Below are 19,024 nucleotides of genomic sequence, written 5' to 3'. Positions count from 1 at the left end.
TAACATTTTACCAATGAACCAACCTGTTTAGCCTTGACATGGCTTTTAAGAAGACTCTTCTTGATTGGAAGATTGTTCTCCCCCACCTCCTCCTCCCACACATAGCTCCCAGTTTGAGTCTTTTTGTAGCCACCTGTAAGCCCTTGTCAATATAAAGTCCAGGTCTGGCATCTTTCATATTCCAGAAATCTGTTACGTGTTTTTACTCATATATGCATGTAATTCCATTTGTATTTACAGAGAAAATCAATAAAGCAATAGGGTTATGAAAAAAAATTACAACTTTAACAGATTTTCATTGAAAAATAATTTCATATGGTTCCCTTAAGTGTGCAGCTAAATTCATAGGGAAGGAATAGGCTGATCTTATTGGCATATGGTGTAAATGATGACTGTCCCTTTAGCCTTTTACACAGGTGATGATCTGCCCCGAGACACCCATTCTGGAGTAGCACACAGCAGGGAATGACTAAAGGTAAACAGTAAGACTAGACAAGAGTCGCAATTATTGTGCAAGTTGGAAGGCACCTCACTTGCCTCAGTCTTTAAAATACTGATATCTAGCCTAAGTGAATTGTTTCTACATCCTTTTTAAGGTGGGAAAAAGGGACAGACTTTTCCAGTGCCAGTTTCTCTTCTCCTTCATGGGCAAACCAGGCAATATTGAAATCTGCTATGGTGATACCTCTCTGTGTGTATGTATTCGATTATAAAGGAATTCTTTATTGAGCACAATTAGCTTAAACTAGACAGCTACTTTTAATTTCCTGAACTTTTATGAGCTATAAACTAAGATTGAGGCTCAATTATCATATGCACAAATTTTTATTCCCTTCAAGTGTGGAAAATCTTTATATGACTGTCAGCTTTTTTGTATTAGCTAACTGCAAATATTTCATCAACTTATTACTTACTCTTTACATAGACAGAACTACACCCATTTTTAAGAAGTTCTGAATTTCTAAGAAATGTAGTGATTTGAACCAGAATGAAATTTTAAGCAAACATCTGACAAAATATATAATCTTTTGGTTTTACATTAAAGAAAAATCTAAAATAAAATAATGATGGAAACTTTACTGTGTTTTGGCAATAGCTTGCTTATTGAACATAGAGCTATTTATTTAGTCCACTGAATATGTTCATGAAACCTCAGTAAATTTTTGAAGTAAAATTTGCAAGTAGCATAAAACTCTAGCTGGCTAATAACAGGATATTCTCTGCATAAGTGTGTTTAAAAATAATAATTTAAAAAAAAATCCAGATTTTAAGGAGTAGTATCTCTGCATCAAAAGGGCAGGAGTCGAAATCTAACTGTAAGTGTAAAAGCTGGAAAAGATTGAACATATGTTATTTCCCACCAGCACAATATTAAATGCAATTATTTTCTTTCTGCTAAAGTCTTGAATATATCTTGCAACACAACCTCAAAGAGTCCCCTGCTGCTGTTGATTATAGTGAATCCCACTTCCTGCCACCCAGTAAGTCTTTGCAATTTTCTCTTTTTCGCCACCCTGTGGAGATAAATAATGTATATTAATGTGGAAATATCAACAGTAAAATCTCTTAATATTCTCCACAAAAAAAAAGCTTCTCTGTAAATCAAAGGATTTGTATCGTTCATTAATTTTTTGAATAAAAAGAAGCAAGTTCCTTATGTAAGGGCTTTGAAAAGTTTGAATTTCACTCTTGGAAAACAAGTGTGCCAAATACTGTTTTAGGAGAGGGATGAGTTTTTTCGAATTGAAAAAAGGATTTGGTATAGTTTATTACATTTAAACCACAGATTTTAGTGTTTTCCTTCCTCAGACTCATTAAATAGGCCTCGACAAATCCCTCTTTCACTTCCTTTGACCCAGAACTTTAGGAAGTGTGTCAGAATTTTGTGTCATTTTTCAGGAACTGCTCCCTGTGCTGAACACGACTGTGGAGGATGTTCTATAAAAGGTTTGTCATGTGTGAATGTGATAAAGGTGTGCATTCAAATCTAATACACTGCTACACCGCACTCAGCTCTCCCCACTTTTGTACATTAAAAAAACCATAAGATAACAAATTTCCTTTGCAACTCTAAGCTCTAGAAAGGACAAGAAAAGCAAAGGCAGAAGCTATGACCCCCTGAATACTGCTTTACAATTGAGGTTGAGGTTTCAGTGCTTAAGTGGAAAATTGCCATACTAAAGAAATGATTGCTTGCTGACTATACGAGTTGGAGATCTGGGGTGTGTGTGACCATACTGATTATAAAGTGCTCTCTTTTTGCTTAACATGTTTTTCCTTTTAATTCCAACTTCCAGGAACATGAGCTCCTTTGATGAGCACCGTAAACATTTCCTAAGTTAATTGAAAAAAAACCCCAACCCTATAATGCTAACTTTGGGCATACCTTTCTATTGCTTAAATGAGAAAGCTAATTGAAAGAAATGTTCAAACCAGAAGAGAAGAAAAATTTTTGAAAAAAGGAAAGAAAGAACCTCCCCAGAACAGAATTCTTAGTCACCAACATTTCAGATGGCAGTCGGAGGAGTCTAACCGCTCCATATTATTAAAATACCATCAAATTAAAATAACGGCAAAATACTGAGACAGAGTCAGATTGTATCCCCTCCTCTGTGGTTGTGGCAGGCCAGCAGTCAAGGATCCAGCCAGGAGTGTGATTTCTGTGGGAAGGAGGGGAGGGAGAAGGGAGGATACCTTTTGTGTTTTCTGGGCTGGGGTATGTGGCACTAGAAAAAGTGGGCAGTTGTGAGCTGTGTTTTATTAGCCGGTTTGGTACTTGGCAGTAGTGCAGCACTAGCACAGGCTGTTACTGACTGAGGGAGAAGCTGTTTCCTTCTTTTGTCCCCTTCTGCCTTACCAATAACAGCTGCTGGGAAGGTATTTTCCTCATGGTGTTTTGTTGAAAGGTAGACAAAATATTTTCAATTACCCCTTACTGTTAGATTTCCGTGTAAATAATTTGTGTTACGGTAAAAATCCTTCCAAGGCGGGAAGACTGTTTGCTACTTTCAGCCCCAATTCTGTAAACATTTCTATGCATGTTTAGTTTTCACCATGTGAGCAGTATCCATTTGGGTGAAGTTAAGGAGGGCTGTAGCTGCACATTGGAAACTTGACCTACTTTGCATATCATTATGCATGTAGCACAATTTTAGTCCAAGAGAGTGTCCCGGAGAGGGGAAGTCTGAGTTGCGGAAGAGTCCATCGAGGAAATGAAATCTGGCCAACTAATATGAATTAAATATTTTTGTACTTTAGTGTAATATATTCATTCACAACTGGAGAAGTAGTAGGAATAACATAAGCATTAACAAAAATTAGAATTTATTCAGTGGCTGAGGCAGACACCAAAAGCAGCTTGGATGGTGGCAAAACACAGGTGATTTATGAGGGCCTTTTATGATTAGAACTGCAGATTTTGGAATTATTTGACACTTTGCAAAGAGAACTTTGTTTGTTTTGAGAATGTAAATATGATAATAATTCAAAAATTTAAAATGTCAAGTCAGCTATGCATTGTCTTACTTGTACCTGAACATTGTAATAGCAATATTTAAAAATCCTTCTATCAAATGTGATGCAGGATTGTAAGTGTGAAGGCTGAAGCACATTACTAACTTTGAGTATTTCTACACATTATCTGTTCCATTAACTTAGTTCCTGATACTGCAGAAGTTTAGACGCCCAGAATTATAGAGAGTGAATAATCCTATTAGAGTAAACGGGACTCCTACAAATGTGTGAAGTGAAATGTATGCGTGAAGCAAGTGGGGCTGGGGCTTTTAATGGGAATCTTGTTATGCATAAATATAGTTGGTGTGTGAGGAGTCTCTCATGAATTAAGTCCCCCAACAGGCTCCCTCCATGCAGAGAAACAGGCTAAGATGCAAAGTCCAAAAAGGGTAGGCCCCAGGTTTTTAGGGAAATATGCCCACATTCGCACGCATCTGATAGAAGCAGATATGGATCTGTCTAAATTGAGCTCGACGCAGGCATTCTTAGCATTTTTTCTACTCAAGTGACTTGGTGTAAGTGACTTGTTCAGAAACACTCTGTAGGTTTGTAGCACAGCCAGGAATAGAGCCCACATCTCCTGACTCACAGTTATAGACCAGACTTCTGCTCAAATTTGCGTGAAAACTTAATTGGCCATGTCTCTGTATGAGGAGGAATTTATTAATATTGCTGCTACCTTACGTTGTTTTGTAATTTTCTTGATATGATCCCATTCAATAAAGGTGTAGAACTGAACGTGAGCTTTCTCTGAGTAGATGCAGAGCATCTGGTTTATACAAATGGTTTCCCACCAAAAAGGAAAACTTGGAACTGTAGATTTTTAATGCACAGATCTTGTGCTGTTGCAATGTTAAGAAGTCCTTGTTGTTATGAATGTGCATTATGAGTATATTGTACACAGTCCTGGTATGCAAATGTGTAGCATTCAGAGAAGTGAAATAATTCTGTGTTATTATTATCTTTGTAAATTGCATCTTAAGAGTTTGTTGAGGACTTTACGACGGCAGTTTTCTATAGTCACAGCTATACAGCACAAAGTGTTTCTTTCATTATTAACAATAACTGAGCCAATGAAAATGCTTTTAAATATACACCAGACAAGCAGTTATCCAGCTCTTCCTTCTTACCATCCACAAACCATCTTTTAGCATCTTATAAACGAGCATGTAAAATAGCTTTGTAAACATCTGCTTTTCATTGTTAATTGTCAGGGAAAACTAGAGATTTAAATGCTTCTTTTGTAGCATTCCTTAATCCTATCAGAAAGGAGGGCTCTAGATGCTTCTCCTTTCTCACTGCAGATAGCTTCTGTAGGCTAGGGGCTTTCTTCTTTTTTCTTTTTAATTTTTTTTTTTAATATGGGTAGTTTTTATTTACTTACAAACAGCTTGTTTCACATCTCGGTTTGAAAGGTCTTGCACATTCTAGTCTCTGTGGCAACTCAGTAAATTTAAACAAAATATACTATGTAATTATTGATTGCTGTATAAAATGTGTTGAAAATCTAATTTTTTTTTCTCATTACGGTCTGCTCAGTATTTTCTTTCATATATCAACTATCAGGTTAGGTATTGTATCATACAAATGCAATAAGAAAACAGGAGTATATGTTTCTGCTGCCCTATAACATAAAAAATAATAAGTAAAAAATTCACACTACTACAATGCAATTATTATTTTTTTAGAAACACTGCCTTTATTTTGGTTAGCTTTTCTGTTCTAGTAATCAAGTCATTAATGTTGAGTGTGTCTGGCAATGATTTACTTAAGGTAGCATTCATAACACACAGTAGCTGCATTATACAGGAAAAATAAATCTATTCATGTTACATTTCCTACCTTTAAAGCTTTTTTTAAAATCTTGTATTATGGTCCTGAATTTGTAACATTTGACTTTTTGGTTCTCACACACACAAAAGGAACATTGATGATTTAAAACTATTTCATGTTTTATATTTCTTGATCAGGAATAAATCTTTTTTTACATTTTTTTTTTCTAAATCTGCTTCATTTGGGAAAAGATACATTTTCACTTAAAGTTTGGATGTTTCCATAGCTTTTGTCTTTAATTTTGGTGTTTTGAAGTCAAAGTCTGCTTAACTAATTCCCCCAGCACAGTCATTATTTTAGAATAATTTAGATTTCTCCCTGTTTTGTTAATTAAGTAATAATTGAAGAGTACAATTACCTATTAATGTTTTTATTCCTGCTATTCAATATTTACTTCTAGAACTTCCTAAAAGAATTGTTACACGGACCTCAGCATCACTGCATGTAAAATTAATTGAAATGACATATTGTTGCAGTTTCTATGACAACCATATCATGATGCTGATGCTCTCAAAAATTTATAAACTACTATTTCAACTATGCTAATAGCACTGAGTAGAGTTAACATTTATTTACTTAATATTCTTATTAGAATGAAGCTTTCAATACTTCATTTAAAAAAATCAGAAAAAGGTGTATGTCAGTATTTTTCGTTTGTCTGATGTTGGTTTTTTGTGAAGGAATTCTGGTTTTCTATGAGAACCTTTTTAAAATCTAACTCTGCTATGTAACGTTGATGATGAGCTTATTCACTCAAAACAGATAGAATGTATAACACCACTCACAAACTTTTAAATACAACATTCCAAAATAACTCCTACAGCGCAATCCACTGCAAAAACCAGTCTTGGTTTGCTAGTGGAATATTTAAAGGCAATTTATTCCTATTTCTATTGTCCTAGATGTTAAACCTCAAATGCTTGTGACATGAGAGCACTTATTCACTGGCATGACTTACATAAATAAAGTCACAAGCTTAAGTGTCTTCAGGACCAGGCACAGAGTTATAAACCCCTTAAAAATATTTACTTATATTACTGCCTTGTTTTATTGTAAATGTGAAATGTAACTTGAATATTTTTTTTCCGTATTAAATACATACCTTTAGTATAATCACGTTATTCCACCAATCTGCAGGCTTTTAGAAGTTAGCTGATTTTAACAGTTTGACAGGGAACTCTATTACTCAGGCAACACTCATGTTGGAATCAATGAGTGTTTTACTTGAGTAAAAAATTTAGGACCAATGTAAGATGCCTTGTTCAAGTTACTTCATAATTATATAGATTGCAACGACTTAAAAAACAGTGAGCTTTGCTCTCCAAACATAGTCATTTTATTCAGTCTAACTTGCACTTATTAAAAAAGTGTGTTTTCTATTCAAAATGCGTGATTCTCATGTATAAGACTTATTGATCATTGATCCAAATAGGAAATAAAACACCTTGATGTTTCAGTCATTTGTCTTAGGAAGATTCCAAAACAGTCGAATCGCATTTACTTCACTTCAGTCTTAAATCTGATATTACACTGGAAAAACGTTTCATATAATCGAATGTTGGAGTACGTTGAGATCATGTCACATTTCAGTTTTACCGGTATGAATGCTTTCAGCAGTTTCTGCCCAACCTTCCCGGTTTACTAAGCTATATTTAACCATGTTTTGAAAGATTTATACAGTGATCTGCTTCTTAGTCAATTTTGTTGCAAGAAGTTACTACTGCATATTTGGGTAAGAAAATGTGAAGTGCCTGAAGAGGAGAGGAGGGAGGACATGGCCATACTACCCATGTGGGATATGCCATGATACTTATAAGCTCCAAATGAAATTGGACAGCTTGAAACAACTCTGTACCCCAACATTTCTTTGCAGACATTTTAACCTCTTGTCTTGTTATTTTCTAAACTGTTAATCCTTTCTGGCATCATCATTCAGATTCTAAGAAGCATGCACTTTACATGCACAGGACTTGAGCTTCTGGATGAAAAAACTGGCAGTGACATGAGCTTACAGGATAAGGCCATATTGTCACAAACCCAAAGGAACATCTTAAATGCAATTTATGGGTGCACAGTGGTAGTAATATAAAATACAAAATCATTGCCCTATCTTGAGGATTCTTTTATTTCTGTTCATGTGGCATGTATATGTGGCTACGTGGTAATACATTTATTTGCAGTGTGGGCCAGCCTTCAGGTCAAGGACAGCTTTGTTTATTTATTCTATCCTTCGTGGTTGTTTTTCGATATTTTTGTTTGGTTTTATTTGGGTCTTTTTGTTTGTTTGTTTTTATTTCTTTTTACTCAGTATTTTGTTTGTAGTGCAATAGCTCAGTCAGGGACTTTGAAAATTGTGCTTTGCTGTGGGGTTATTTTTTATTTGAGGGGGGTGGGTGTATGAAACAAAAATAAACTGATGGAATAATTGCAGTGTTACAATAGAAAATCTGTCCATGCTCTGTTGAATTCCAGCATGTGCTGTCAGAATGGGACGTTGCCAGTGAGAAAATAAAAGCACCGTGGTGTGCTGATAGGGGATTGCAGTCATCATGTTTTAGCAAAGGCTTTCTGTCACTGAGATCCTCAGCAACCTTCATGTTCACCACTGGCCTAGAGCTTACTCTGGGCTGGAATATAAAATAGGGCTGCTGTGGGCTGTCAGGGGGTCCTGTAGCACGAGTCCCCTCCCAGCCCCTCAAACGTGCGTGCGGGTATAGCTCTACCTGACATAGATCTTCCTGTCCTTCCATTCACAAGACAAGTTCTGCTATTCCCAGCTGAAGCTGGGAAAATTGGTATAATATGTGAGGCTACGCAGGTGCACGCTCAAGGAAGAGATGCCTTAGTATGAGTGATGATTGCTTTAAACATCTCTTGCTTGGCTTTGGGTTGCTCCTGAAAGAGTACATTTAAAATCACTGTTAATCTCGAGCTGCTTTTTTTGTATGTTAGCGGTGTTTTATGGTCATTCTGTTGTACAGAGATGGGAGTAGAAAAATGATTAAGATGACAAACAGGCAAATCCAGCTGTTAGGTGAAATTCCCAGATTAGGAGCAGCAGATGCATTTCAGTGGAAATGTTTGCACCATCCACAGTCATACTACTGTTTTTCTACTCTTAAGCTATACATGAAAAGCATCAGGTATCCAATCTTGAGGTGATTCCTAATCATAGCTGAATGTAATTGCCATTTTTTGGAGCCTGTTATTAGTGTTCTCATGGTTCATCTGCGGAGCTTACTCCGCCAGTGCAACTAGTAGCTAGGAGTTAAGTGACTTCAACCTTGCCGGTGCAGTCAGTGCTTTTCTGGGTGCCAGGATGCCCTGACATGATGGATGCTTTCCAGTAGCTAGGATGCTTTCCACCAGCTGCTAAAAGCCTCCTGAGAGGAACCCCCTTCTGGGTTAAATCTTTTTGTGAGAGGTAAGTGATGTGTTGTGCCCCTATATAAATGGATCTGTCTCCTACAGTAGATCCATTCCCATAGCTTTTGCATGCCTGGAGCGTGCGTAAGAAACACATTGTGCTGAGCCTTGTCCACAACTTTTAGCAGTGTCACCCCAGGTGCTGTCCGTGGGTGGTGACAGCCTAGTCTTCTTTTCTTTTTTCCCATTCCCCTTCCATTAATATAAAACTAACCAAAACCCCAGCCTCAAACTTGAAATCAACCAAAAGACTGGAGAAGGAAAATTTTCCAGGAAAACCCGGGCAGTGCAACTGGCCTGATTTTGGCCGGGGAAGGAGGCTGGGCAGAGGAGCCAGCAGTGCTCCCTGGCACACGCTCCGAGGGGACACTGCCTTCCAGCAGGGGGGTCGGAGGGGTTTTACTGGAGTGGTGCCGGCGGGACGAGCGGGCCGAGATACACTCTGCCCTACTCACCCCGCTCCCCTGGGGAGCGCCCAGCGACGCCGAGACAGGCGAAGGAGGGAGAAAGTCTCGGGGCAGGGGGTTAAAGAAAACACCAGTGCGGGCTTTCTTTTTGTGTATTCCCATCTCCCTCAATTCTCCTTAAATTCTCCCCGTCTTTCTCCGGCCCGTGAGAGCGGGCGGGAGGCAGCGGCGTACCCTGACCCGGAGCCCCGGGGGCTGCGGGCTGCCCGCCCCCCGTCCGCCCTCGGCGGGGTCCCCGCGGCCGCGGCGCGTTCGGTTGCCCCGGGAGCGCAGCGGGCGCTCGGTGCGGGGCCCGCGCCCGCCTCACGGTGGCGCGGTAAGCACATGGACAGGCCCGGGCGCGGGCAGCCGGGAGCGCGCTCCGCTCTGCCTTCGTTGGAATCACAGTCCCGGTGATGTTTCGGATAAATCAAACCGCTGCTACAGCGGCGCAGGGACGGGAGGTGCGCGATGCTCCGCGCCGGCGGAAGGTGTTTCAGCCTCCCCGGTCGGCGCAGAGCCCAGCGGCATCGGAGTGAGGGTCTGCGGCATCTGAAGAGCACGGTCTCACCTGGGGTTAGTGTTCCCCTCCCCCTCTCAGTCTCACTCCTCCCCCAGCCCCCCAGGAGAAGTTTGCAAAGAATGTGATGGAGAGTGTAAAGCAGCAGATGCCGACGTTAAGCTCCGGCTCGGTTCGGGCACAAGGAGCTGAGCCATAGCCCCGAGCCACCGCCCTCGTTAGCAGAGCAGCGCACCCCTGTCACCCGGGAGTACCCGTGGGGGGACAAACACAATGTAGAGTCATCTTACCTCCGAGCCGAGGGAGCAGCCTGCGAGGCAGGAGCGGGAGCGGCGCGGCTCCTGCCTCCCGCCCCGGCCGGTCCGTCACCGCGCTCCGGCAGCGCCGCCTCGCCCGCCCCGCCGGGCTCCGCTCTCGCCGGGCTCCCCCCGCCCCCGGCGGGCAGTCCCCCACCTCAGCCCCGCACACATCCGCGACTCAGGGGCAGCGTTTCGAGGCAATCCTTGCCGGTGCAAATCCCCCGAGGCTTCTCTTCGCCAGAGCGTGGAACAAAATTGCCGGTTCCTCTGAGTTTTTGTCAGGCTGTGCTGGCGCTCGGGAGCAGGTAAGGCGGCTGCTGGCTGCCAGCGATCCCCGCTGCACTTGCAGCGAGCAGCAGGAGCCGGTGGAAGTGGGAGTGTGGTCTGCTCTTCATTAGGGAGGGGGGAACGGACCCTGGAGGTGATGCAGTGAAACACTTCTACTCCCTTGCATTGTGTTTGTCACAGATCACGGGCGCTCTGCTTTTATAACATTCACTTCAAGCATTCTCAAACCCAACCGGAATAAGTTCTGATCCTCCCCTTTAGTTTACATTGGGGTTGTCAAAGGATTAAATAAATGAAACTTTATTTGACCGTGGAGTTTACAGACCCTGGGATCCCTGCGCGCTCTGGCCTTATTCTAATTCTATAGCGGTAATTACCCTTCGTTTCTTTAAGTGCAATAGATTTATTGCCTTAGAGACTATGCACAGTTTGATTGAATTATTCATTTTTTTTCTTTGGTGTAGACTGCATCTGGGGACTGATGTGACGTGTAGATTTTTTTTTCAGGAACAAAGGGAATGTGGAAATGAAAGAGAGAGGGAGAGAGAGGCTGGCAGATGTGATGAGATGCGGTGAAGGTGTATCCAGCTTGGCACTCCCACTCCTCTCTTCTCCTCTCATTGCAGCCCTGGGTGACTCTCAGGCTAACACAAACAGCTTTTCTTCCGCAGCCTGCCCTCTGTCACTGTAAGTACAACAGCCTTCTCTTATCAGCATGCAAATTCCAGCCACTCACTACCTTAGCCTGGTGTTTGCACTTTAGATTTACAGAGGGGACCTTTAAAATGAACTTTCCGAGACAGGAAGGGGTTTTCATGTCGAACTTGCTTTTATTTTCTTTGTAAAAGTTTATGTGGTTTTTCCAGTTCTCTCTTCACCCCCCCCCCCCTTTTTTTTTTTTTTTAATTTTTTTTTTTTTTTTAACGGCGGGGGCGTGGAGAGGGGAGATTGTTGCTGCGGCTTTTCCCTTCACTATCAAGATGATGCACAGTTTAAAATGAAATTAAAATCTCCTTGATCCTCTTTCTGCCAAGACAATACATTCTTGTTGGCAGATGACGCTGTAAGGAATTCAGAGTTTTTGTTTTCAGGCAGATCTTTAGCTTTGAGTGTTACAAAATGCAAACGTCCCCTAAATTTGGAGGAGTTCGCCAGAGGTTCTTGTTCTAGGGGAACTCATATCAGGTGATGGGTTTGCTTTTGAAGAAACGTGCAGTCATATGATTCTATCCAGTCTAACAAAACTTTTTCCCAATCGGACGATCAGGCTTTAACTTCTTTTCCTTTAGCTTTCTCTCAGATGCTGTTGATTATTTTGCAAAAGTTTATCCGAACATCTTTAGCAAGCCTATAACAAGCCTTCATTGTCGGACAGTGTCCGCAGAGGGAATTTATAAACGTGCCTCTTAATTGTCCGGCATTAACTGGGGAGAGAGGGCCGTTTAGAAGTGGCTGAATGACTTTTAAAGTGAAATTCCTTGCCCTTTGAATCCAAAACTTCTGAGGCTGTTCCGCCAACTCTCCAGGAGTTGCAGGTTTGCTGCTCAGGTTAAAGATGCGGTACGTACAACTTAGCACACAGACAGGTTGCCTCGCTTGTTGAATATTGCTTTACTTCCACACATTTAATGAGACACACGGCGCAAAATGCCATGACAGCTGTGCACAGGTAAGTGCCCCGACGTGATGTGAGCGCCTGCGGTCCCTTCCCTGTGCAGGGACCCCCAGCAGGTCAGCATCCCTCCTCAACATCTGCCTGCGCTGCCTGCCTTTAGCCTTCATGAAGCCAAAGCAAGGACAGTAATTCCAAACGCGGTTTCTAAACGTGGGGTGACACTACAAGTGAAAGCGTTTTCTTGTTTCTCGGCACGTGTATACGGATCCTCACGGCGGGTGTTCACTTACGCAAACAAAGAGGGAAGCACAATTGTCCCCGTGCAGCGCACACTCGCACATTTGCATACAATGCCCAAGGAATCCTCTTCTCCTGCCGCCGAGAAGTTGCCGCTCCCCGGCACTGTGAGTTACATCTGTAACTTAATTGATCACACAGGGGAAGCAACAAGCTGGAGAGCGTTCCTTGCGCTCCGCGTGGGAGCGTGGCCGCATCGCTGCCGTGTCCTGCCCCAACCCAGTGTCATTCCCTGCACTGGAATTTCGGGAGTGCAGCGGGATGCTCCCCCGATTTGGAGCTAGGTGGGCGGTTGGATTTATCTGCTGCCTTAATTATCTCTTGTCCCATTCCCGCTTCGTATTTAATAAGGAAGATGCTACATTTGAGGAGTGGTTGGGATTTTTTTCCCCCTTTCTGTTTCTTGGAAGAAAAAAACTTTCAGTAACAAATTACTGGAGTTGCAGACTGAGGCAGACTATTCGTCCTTGTATTCTGATTTACATCTCTTTTCTTACATAGCTCATTTTAATTTTTTTTTTCTTTTTGCGCGCCAAAGCTACACTAGTTGCGCAAAAAGTCAAGGTGTTTGCTTCACTTGCAGCAGGTTTAAATGTGTTACAAGGAAAGCGTTAGTGGCCAATCACGGGAATTCTTATAATTAAAGATTAAAAAGGACAGAGAAATATCTCGAAAGACAGCTATATACTGCTGTTAATTCCATACACCGGGTAGCTGCAGCAAGGTGAATACTTTGAATTAGCCGAACGCAGGTGAATGCAAACTCAGTATTTACAATCATACAGTTCCCCCCGTCTCTGAATTTCACTTTTCAGTGTCTTTATTAAAATTGAAAGAGTGCATGGAAATTAGCTACTATACTCTCATCCAGCTAATTTGATTATAAAGCTTTATTAGATGATTATAAAGTTCTATTTCAAGGTGTTTGCTGCTTGCCGAATACGACTTGGTTACTCCTTTTATTGTAGTGGAATTGCCAAAAATATTGTCTAAAACACGTCCACTATTCCAAGAGGTTCTGACTTACAACTCATTTTCTCTGAACTCGCCTCGAGCGGGGCGATAGCACCTCGGATAGCAAAGGCAGAGGATGCAACGTGCACGACTCCAGCAGTGTGTCGAGTTTTACAGCTTGTTAACAAAATGAAACAGAGCCAGGTCAGATCTGTCCTGTGCCATCGCGTTAATGCTCAATTTTCATCACGTCCTGCTGAAGCCAGGTTCATTCGCAGTGGGGCTGAGTGTGCTTCTGGGTCTAACCTAGTCTGCAAATTTCTACTTGAGAGAGAAGGAAAGCGAAATCAGGCTCTCTCCTCGTCTTTTTGGCCTCTATAAGTTATGAAGCTATTTTAAAATTAAAAAGTTTGTCTGTTACTAACTGTTCCAGGCGCCTTCTGGAAAATGGGGAGAAAGTGCCAAAAATACAGAGATGAATCAACAACTTCTCTCTCTCTCTCATTTTGTGGGCTTGAGGTTGCTTTCCGCACTCCCATCTTAACAACAGTTTAGCCTAGGTGTGAATAATATCAAAAGAGGGAGACGTTCGCTCTGCAGCGCTGTTTGCCCACCTGATCTGTGGGCCCCTGACAGTTTGAAAGACTCTTTTATGTTTACCTTTGGAATGCAAAAATACAGCAGGGAGACTTTCTTAGGTTTGCAGTATTCTGCCACTGGTTGATTTTCTCCTTAGCTCCTTATAGTTTTCCCTTCTTTCTCCCAGATTTTTCTTCTCCCCCCCCCCCCCCATCCCCAATTAGCACTTCCAAGAGAGCGTGAGTTCCTAAATTGGTATTCAAGCTGATATTCCAATCCTTATCTGTTGCCTTTTGGTAGGCAGAGAGAGGGATATTTATATATTGCCGCTGCTAAAATTTCTCGTCGTCGCCACGAGAATCCCAACTTCAGCTCGAGTCCGTCCTAAGTCAGTTTTTTCTCTCCGGCCATACCTGTCTTTCCCCTTTCACTGCACTCACTCGTCACCTTTGTGTTGAATCCATCACTAAATAGTTTGTGGACTCTGAGTGCATTCTCTCCCCTTCCTCTTCCCCGGGTCCCTGTAGCTGGACTCCCATCTCTGGTGTAATTTATACTTCCCATTTCATCTCCCTTTTATTCCCCTCCCCCGGCCGTGCTGTGGGATCGGGCTCTTCACAGACCCATTTATCAGCTGTCAGTAAGCGCTTGCTGAGTGCTTCCCTCTCGTAGTCCCCGCTCCCTCCCCACGCCGCCAGGCCTTCCCTCCTCCTGCACATCGTCTTTCTCCAGATTTTTTTTTTTTTTTTTTTTTGTAATTTTATTTTCCTGGTGTGTCCCGTGAGCCGGCGGGACTCTCCGGCGTGTGTGTCCCCACGCAGCGCGGCGGGCGGAGGGAGGGCGGAGGGCGGGTCGGCCCCGTGTGACACGGCCCCCCCAGCCCCGCGCCGCCCCGGCCCCGCGAACCGGCTCCCCCGGGACCCCCCCGCTCCCCCTCCTCCTTTTCCGGCCCCCGCCCCGCCCTCGCACCCCCTCCCCGGTAACTTTCTAGTACCTTTCCTCACCACTCCGGGCAATCAGTGGTCATTAGCGAGAGCAAGCGGTGTAGGGTTTCATGTGTCTAATGGCCCTGTGAGTGGTGATAGCTGCGCGGGGATGCGGCTGGCAGCCCGCGCCGATTTCACTTTCTGTTTTGTGCTCACTTTCTCCGCAGTTGTTGCTTTCCCCGCTCGCTCCCAGCCTCTCTCTCTCTCTCTCTCTCTCTCCCTCTCTCCCTCTCTCTCCCTCCCTTCCCCTCTCCCTCCTCTCTCTCCCTGTGTTGTCTCATCTTGCCTGTGCTGTCTGGGCGGGGGAGCCCTGCCTCCTTTTGCCTTCCTCAGATCAATGCCCTGGCCACTCACTTTCTGATGTTGCACGACGGGAAATGCTTTGAATACTTACGACATGGCCGCTCACATTGATTGCCAAGATTGACAGCAGTAACCATCGCCTTCACTTGTTTCAGGAGGAAAAAAAAAAAAATGAACCTGATTGTAACCAAATCTCCAGGCAACCCATCCGCAAACTTCTAACGATCGGGATCCTGCACATCCATGGCCCGGAGAAACACCAGCAGACTCTAGTTCATTTATTTTATTTTATTTTATTTTACCGAATTACTACCCATTTATTCCTCTCCCCTCCCTCCTCCCCCCCCCCTCCCCACCTCCTTCCCTCTATTTTTTTTTTAATGAAAATTACCGAAGCGCGTTGCAAAAAAAAAAAAAAAGGAGGCTCTCCCAGTGCTTTGTGCCACACTGGATCCCGAGGAGGTAACCAGGAAAACCAGCCCTATTGTGTTGTATACCTGTTGTTTGCTGTGGTGTGTAGTGCTGCGTGGCTTGGTGGCGGTGGCGGTGGTTTAATGGGTTTTCGCTGGATTTATGTCGCTTTGCAGGAGAGAATCCGGTTCCCCCTGCGCTGTCTTTAATGGGTTATTAGTTGCAATTGAGTGAAGCAGCAGCGTCCGGAGATAGATCTGTTGTTTAGCTTTTAACATTGCTGAATTCACCCCTTCCCCCCGCCTCCCCCTGCACGATTATTTACTTTTATATCACGAGGGTGTTGTGTTTCTTTTTTCTTCTTCTTCTTCTTCTTTTTTTTTTTTTTTTCCTTTTCTTTAGGGAAAAGTAGTTATAGTCTCGTCCCCGTGCGAGTTTCCGGGGCTGTTTGAATCCCGAGGTTTCCGAGACGTTAAGGGACCCCAGTACCTTGAAATCACAACACTTTCTCATCCTTCCCGAGTAGAGTTTATTTTAAAATGTAGTGACAGATCAGCGTTGTATTTTAAGATCACCCACGGCAGGCGAACACATGGTGCGGGAAGATACTGTACGTAAGGAACTAACACGAGAGGGAGAAAGAGAGAAAGAGAGGAAAAATAAAATCCGAAATAAATCTTTGAGAGCGGAGCGCTGCTGTCATTGCTCCGAAGTGCTCGCGTGGGTTTCTCCTGGCGGATAACCCCGAGAGACGCGGGATGGAGAAAGGCGAAGGGAGTTTAGTGGTGCTTGTGGGTTCTGCGCTAAGTTTGAGGTGGGTGAGTGCTTTGAAGTTGGCCGGGGACGGCTGCGGGGAGCACACAAAGCTGCGGGAGCGGCGGCGGCCGTGCCGCGCTCGGCCACGGCGCGGCGCTGTCCCGAGGAGCCGCCGCGCTGCGCCGCCGCCTTATCCCTCCCAGCAGAGCCTTTGGATAAAGTTATACAGAAAACTTTAAAATTGATATCGCACCCTAATTTGTGATACACAAGGAGGGGGGAAGAAGGCAGTCCATCATCAGAGAGCTCTGTTTACACCCGGGGAAGGGGAAATGCGTGCCGCTTTGTGGCAACAGTCGACTTGGGATTTCTTGCTGCCTTAGCTCTTTGCCGGAGGTCATGCAAATCGACCTTAAAAGAATGCATAAGCCATAAATTAAAATAAACCCTTAGCCAGAGGCTGATCCATAAGTAGACAATACCTAACCTGGACAAAACGGCTTCCTTTGCGAGCTGAAAAAAAGAATAGTGCCTAAACTAAATGCAAAGTAAGTTTTCAGGAAGTATTTCACTTACTATTATTACTGTTATTCTTCTTTTAAAATAAAATAGTGGCAGTTGCAACAAGCTAGAGCAGCTGTTTACAGGCGGTGCTGCAGGATACGAATGAGGCAAGGTGTGTCTGGTGGAGAGCTTATTCTTTTCCTGGGTTCCACTACCTTCGACGCTGTTTATTTTTTTGGATTGGGGATAAGAAGCCTCTTTTACCGTACAAGCAATTTGATGTTTTATCTCGGATAATGCTGAAGAGTTTATGGCCAAATCTGGGTTGCCTGCAACTGTCACATGCGCGCACACAAGCTGTGTCTGTATATAATAGTCTCGGGGCTTGTTTTTTTTCCCGCAGTTTTTGACAATTGTTCCATTCATGATCCTGAAAGGAATCATCAGTGGGAGCTAATGAGTGTGCCTCTGCGGCTTGCCCTGCTCCGGGGAGGAGCGGGCACCGGCGCTGCCCGCTCGTGTAATGCATGCACGCGTGTACTGGCGGCGGGGTCGCGGCTGGGTGTAGATACGGGAGAGGGAGAGCAGATAGGCGTGATGCGAGCAGGTACTTCCACGCGTGCAGCGCCAGCCGGGCCGCCAGAGCGTGTCCCCGGGCCGGCACCCGCGGCCCGAGCCGTGCGGGGCGGCGAGCCCGGCCAGGGCCCGGAGGTCACTCGCAGGCACCGCTCCTGTCCAGCCGAGCGCTGTCTCCGCTTCCTGCGGGCCGTCTCACCGTGGGGTTTGCTGCGGTTTTGTTATTTGTGAAAGGACGGGAAGGAGTGAAAGTGGCACCGTGAAAGGACAATTAGTGTTGTGTCTGAGTGGCCGGGGTGGGGGGAAGGGGGGCCGCAGGGAAAGGCAGCCCGGTGGGAGCCTGAGGACGGCAGATTAGTGCTGTCCTAGGGGTGTTTCCCAAAAACAGAGAGGTGAAACTTTTTGTGATAAAGTGATATATCTTCGCCTGCTGTTTGTAGATAAGGTATATGTTTATTAAGCAAATTTAAATAGCCTTCGGCACACGAGCGGCACTTTGTTCCTACTGCTTTCTTTTACCATCACTTTAACATTTTTTGCCATTTCCATACTCAGTGCTGATCCTGAGGACTGGAGAACAGTTCTATCCAGTTCTCAAACAGAGTTTGAAGTCCAAAAATTAACGAATTTCCCTTTCTGTATTCGTGTAATGGAGCAATTTTGAAACCTGTTTTGAGACTTCGACTTGACTTGACTTGTTTTATTGACGTGCTTGTGCCCACTCATTTAATTAAGCCATTATAATACCATAAAGTAAATAATAAGAATGAATGTGAGATATGTGCATGTAGCCTGCCATTATATACAAATATTTCCCTGGAAAAGACCCTTTAAAAAACTTTTTTTCAGCACCCCATGGTTCTTTGGCAAGATCTTATTGCAGGTTTTTGTTTTGAGCCAGGATATTTCGTGGGTTTCTGTGCTCATGACGTTACATGCACACTACGCTTGGAATATAAACAGCAAGCGTACCTAGCAGCTCATTCTAGTAAAACTAAGGAATAATTATTTATAGTGAGTACATTTAAAAGAAAATAATGAGGTCATTTGGAGTATGCTGCAGTTTGAAGTAGCTCGACACCTGGCAGAAACTACATACGCATTTTCTTCAGACTCTGCACTATCCATAACTTTTCTTATAATACATTCTTGTGTTAAGTGAGAAAAGCTGTTTGTAAAACAATCCCCTGGCTGGTTCCAGTATTGGGTGAAGCTGATCCTGTAATGGCATTTTGTTTTGAACAGTTGCTGTAGTTGAAGTTCCCTCATAAGGTAAGGTGGCACTGGGTCTGAAAGGAGGTCCAAATGCCACATTTATAATTAGACTGCCAATTCAGCACATTGTATCTATTGCTATACAGGGATATACTGCTGTGTCTGGTCTCTCAATAGACTGTATTCAGAATTAGCCAATTCAACTGCTTAAACTTTGGAGTCAAATTTAGAATAGGCAATGAGAGAAGGAAAGAAAGAAAACAATAATGCTTTCTTTTTTTCCCTCAGCTAGCTATTAAAAGCCAAAGAATATAGGGAAACCAACCCAGGCACTGCTCTTGGAAGCCCTGCACTGAGCGCAGCCTGGCCAGCCTCGCCTGCAAAACCATTTTGAAGCGCGCTTCTCCGGGGGGAGGGGAAGGTGAGCCCTGGGCATCGCTCCCAGCGCCGCTCTCCAGGCCGCTTCCCGGGCCGCGCCGGGCGCCCGCAGCCGGCGGAGGGGG

At 43.8% G+C, this 19,024-nt stretch overlaps 1 protein-coding gene and 1 long non-coding RNA gene across 3 annotated transcripts in view; one reads left to right on the top strand and one right to left on the bottom strand.

Moving 5' to 3' along the window:
• The first annotated feature begins 10,214 nt into the window (after positions 1-10,214).
• The window catches only part of SOX6 (SRY-box transcription factor 6), a 374,652-nt gene continuing 365,842 nt past the window's right edge, over positions 10,215-19,024 (top strand). Inside the window, exons 1-2 of one of the 2 annotated variants that reach the window (XM_042038377.1) lie at positions 10,215-10,342; positions 10,833-11,012. The gene's annotated coding sequence lies outside the window, so the exon portion shown is untranslated. Of the gene's footprint in view, positions 10,343-10,832; positions 11,013-15,435; positions 15,522-19,024 lie in introns of those variants that run through there. The other variant, XM_042038378.1, reaches the window with a different exon arrangement.
• LOC121669436 lies at positions 13,110-14,975 on the bottom strand. Its single transcript, XR_006017763.1, has 2 exons — positions 14,765-14,975; positions 13,110-13,512 (listed from the first exon to the last, which is right to left on the bottom strand). It is a non-coding gene; the product is annotated as an uncharacterized LOC121669436 (long non-coding RNA).

The sequence above is a fragment of the Corvus kubaryi genome, unplaced genomic scaffold (genome assembly GCF_017639235.1).
Source record: "Corvus kubaryi isolate FWS band 111438036 unplaced genomic scaffold, C.kubaryi_AGA036_p1.0 37392, whole genome shotgun sequence".
Classification (NCBI taxonomy): Eukaryota; Metazoa; Chordata; class Aves; order Passeriformes; family Corvidae; genus Corvus; species Corvus kubaryi.
The sequence above is the reverse complement of the archived record's forward strand: the minus strand, read 5'-3'. Positions and strand labels throughout refer to the sequence as shown.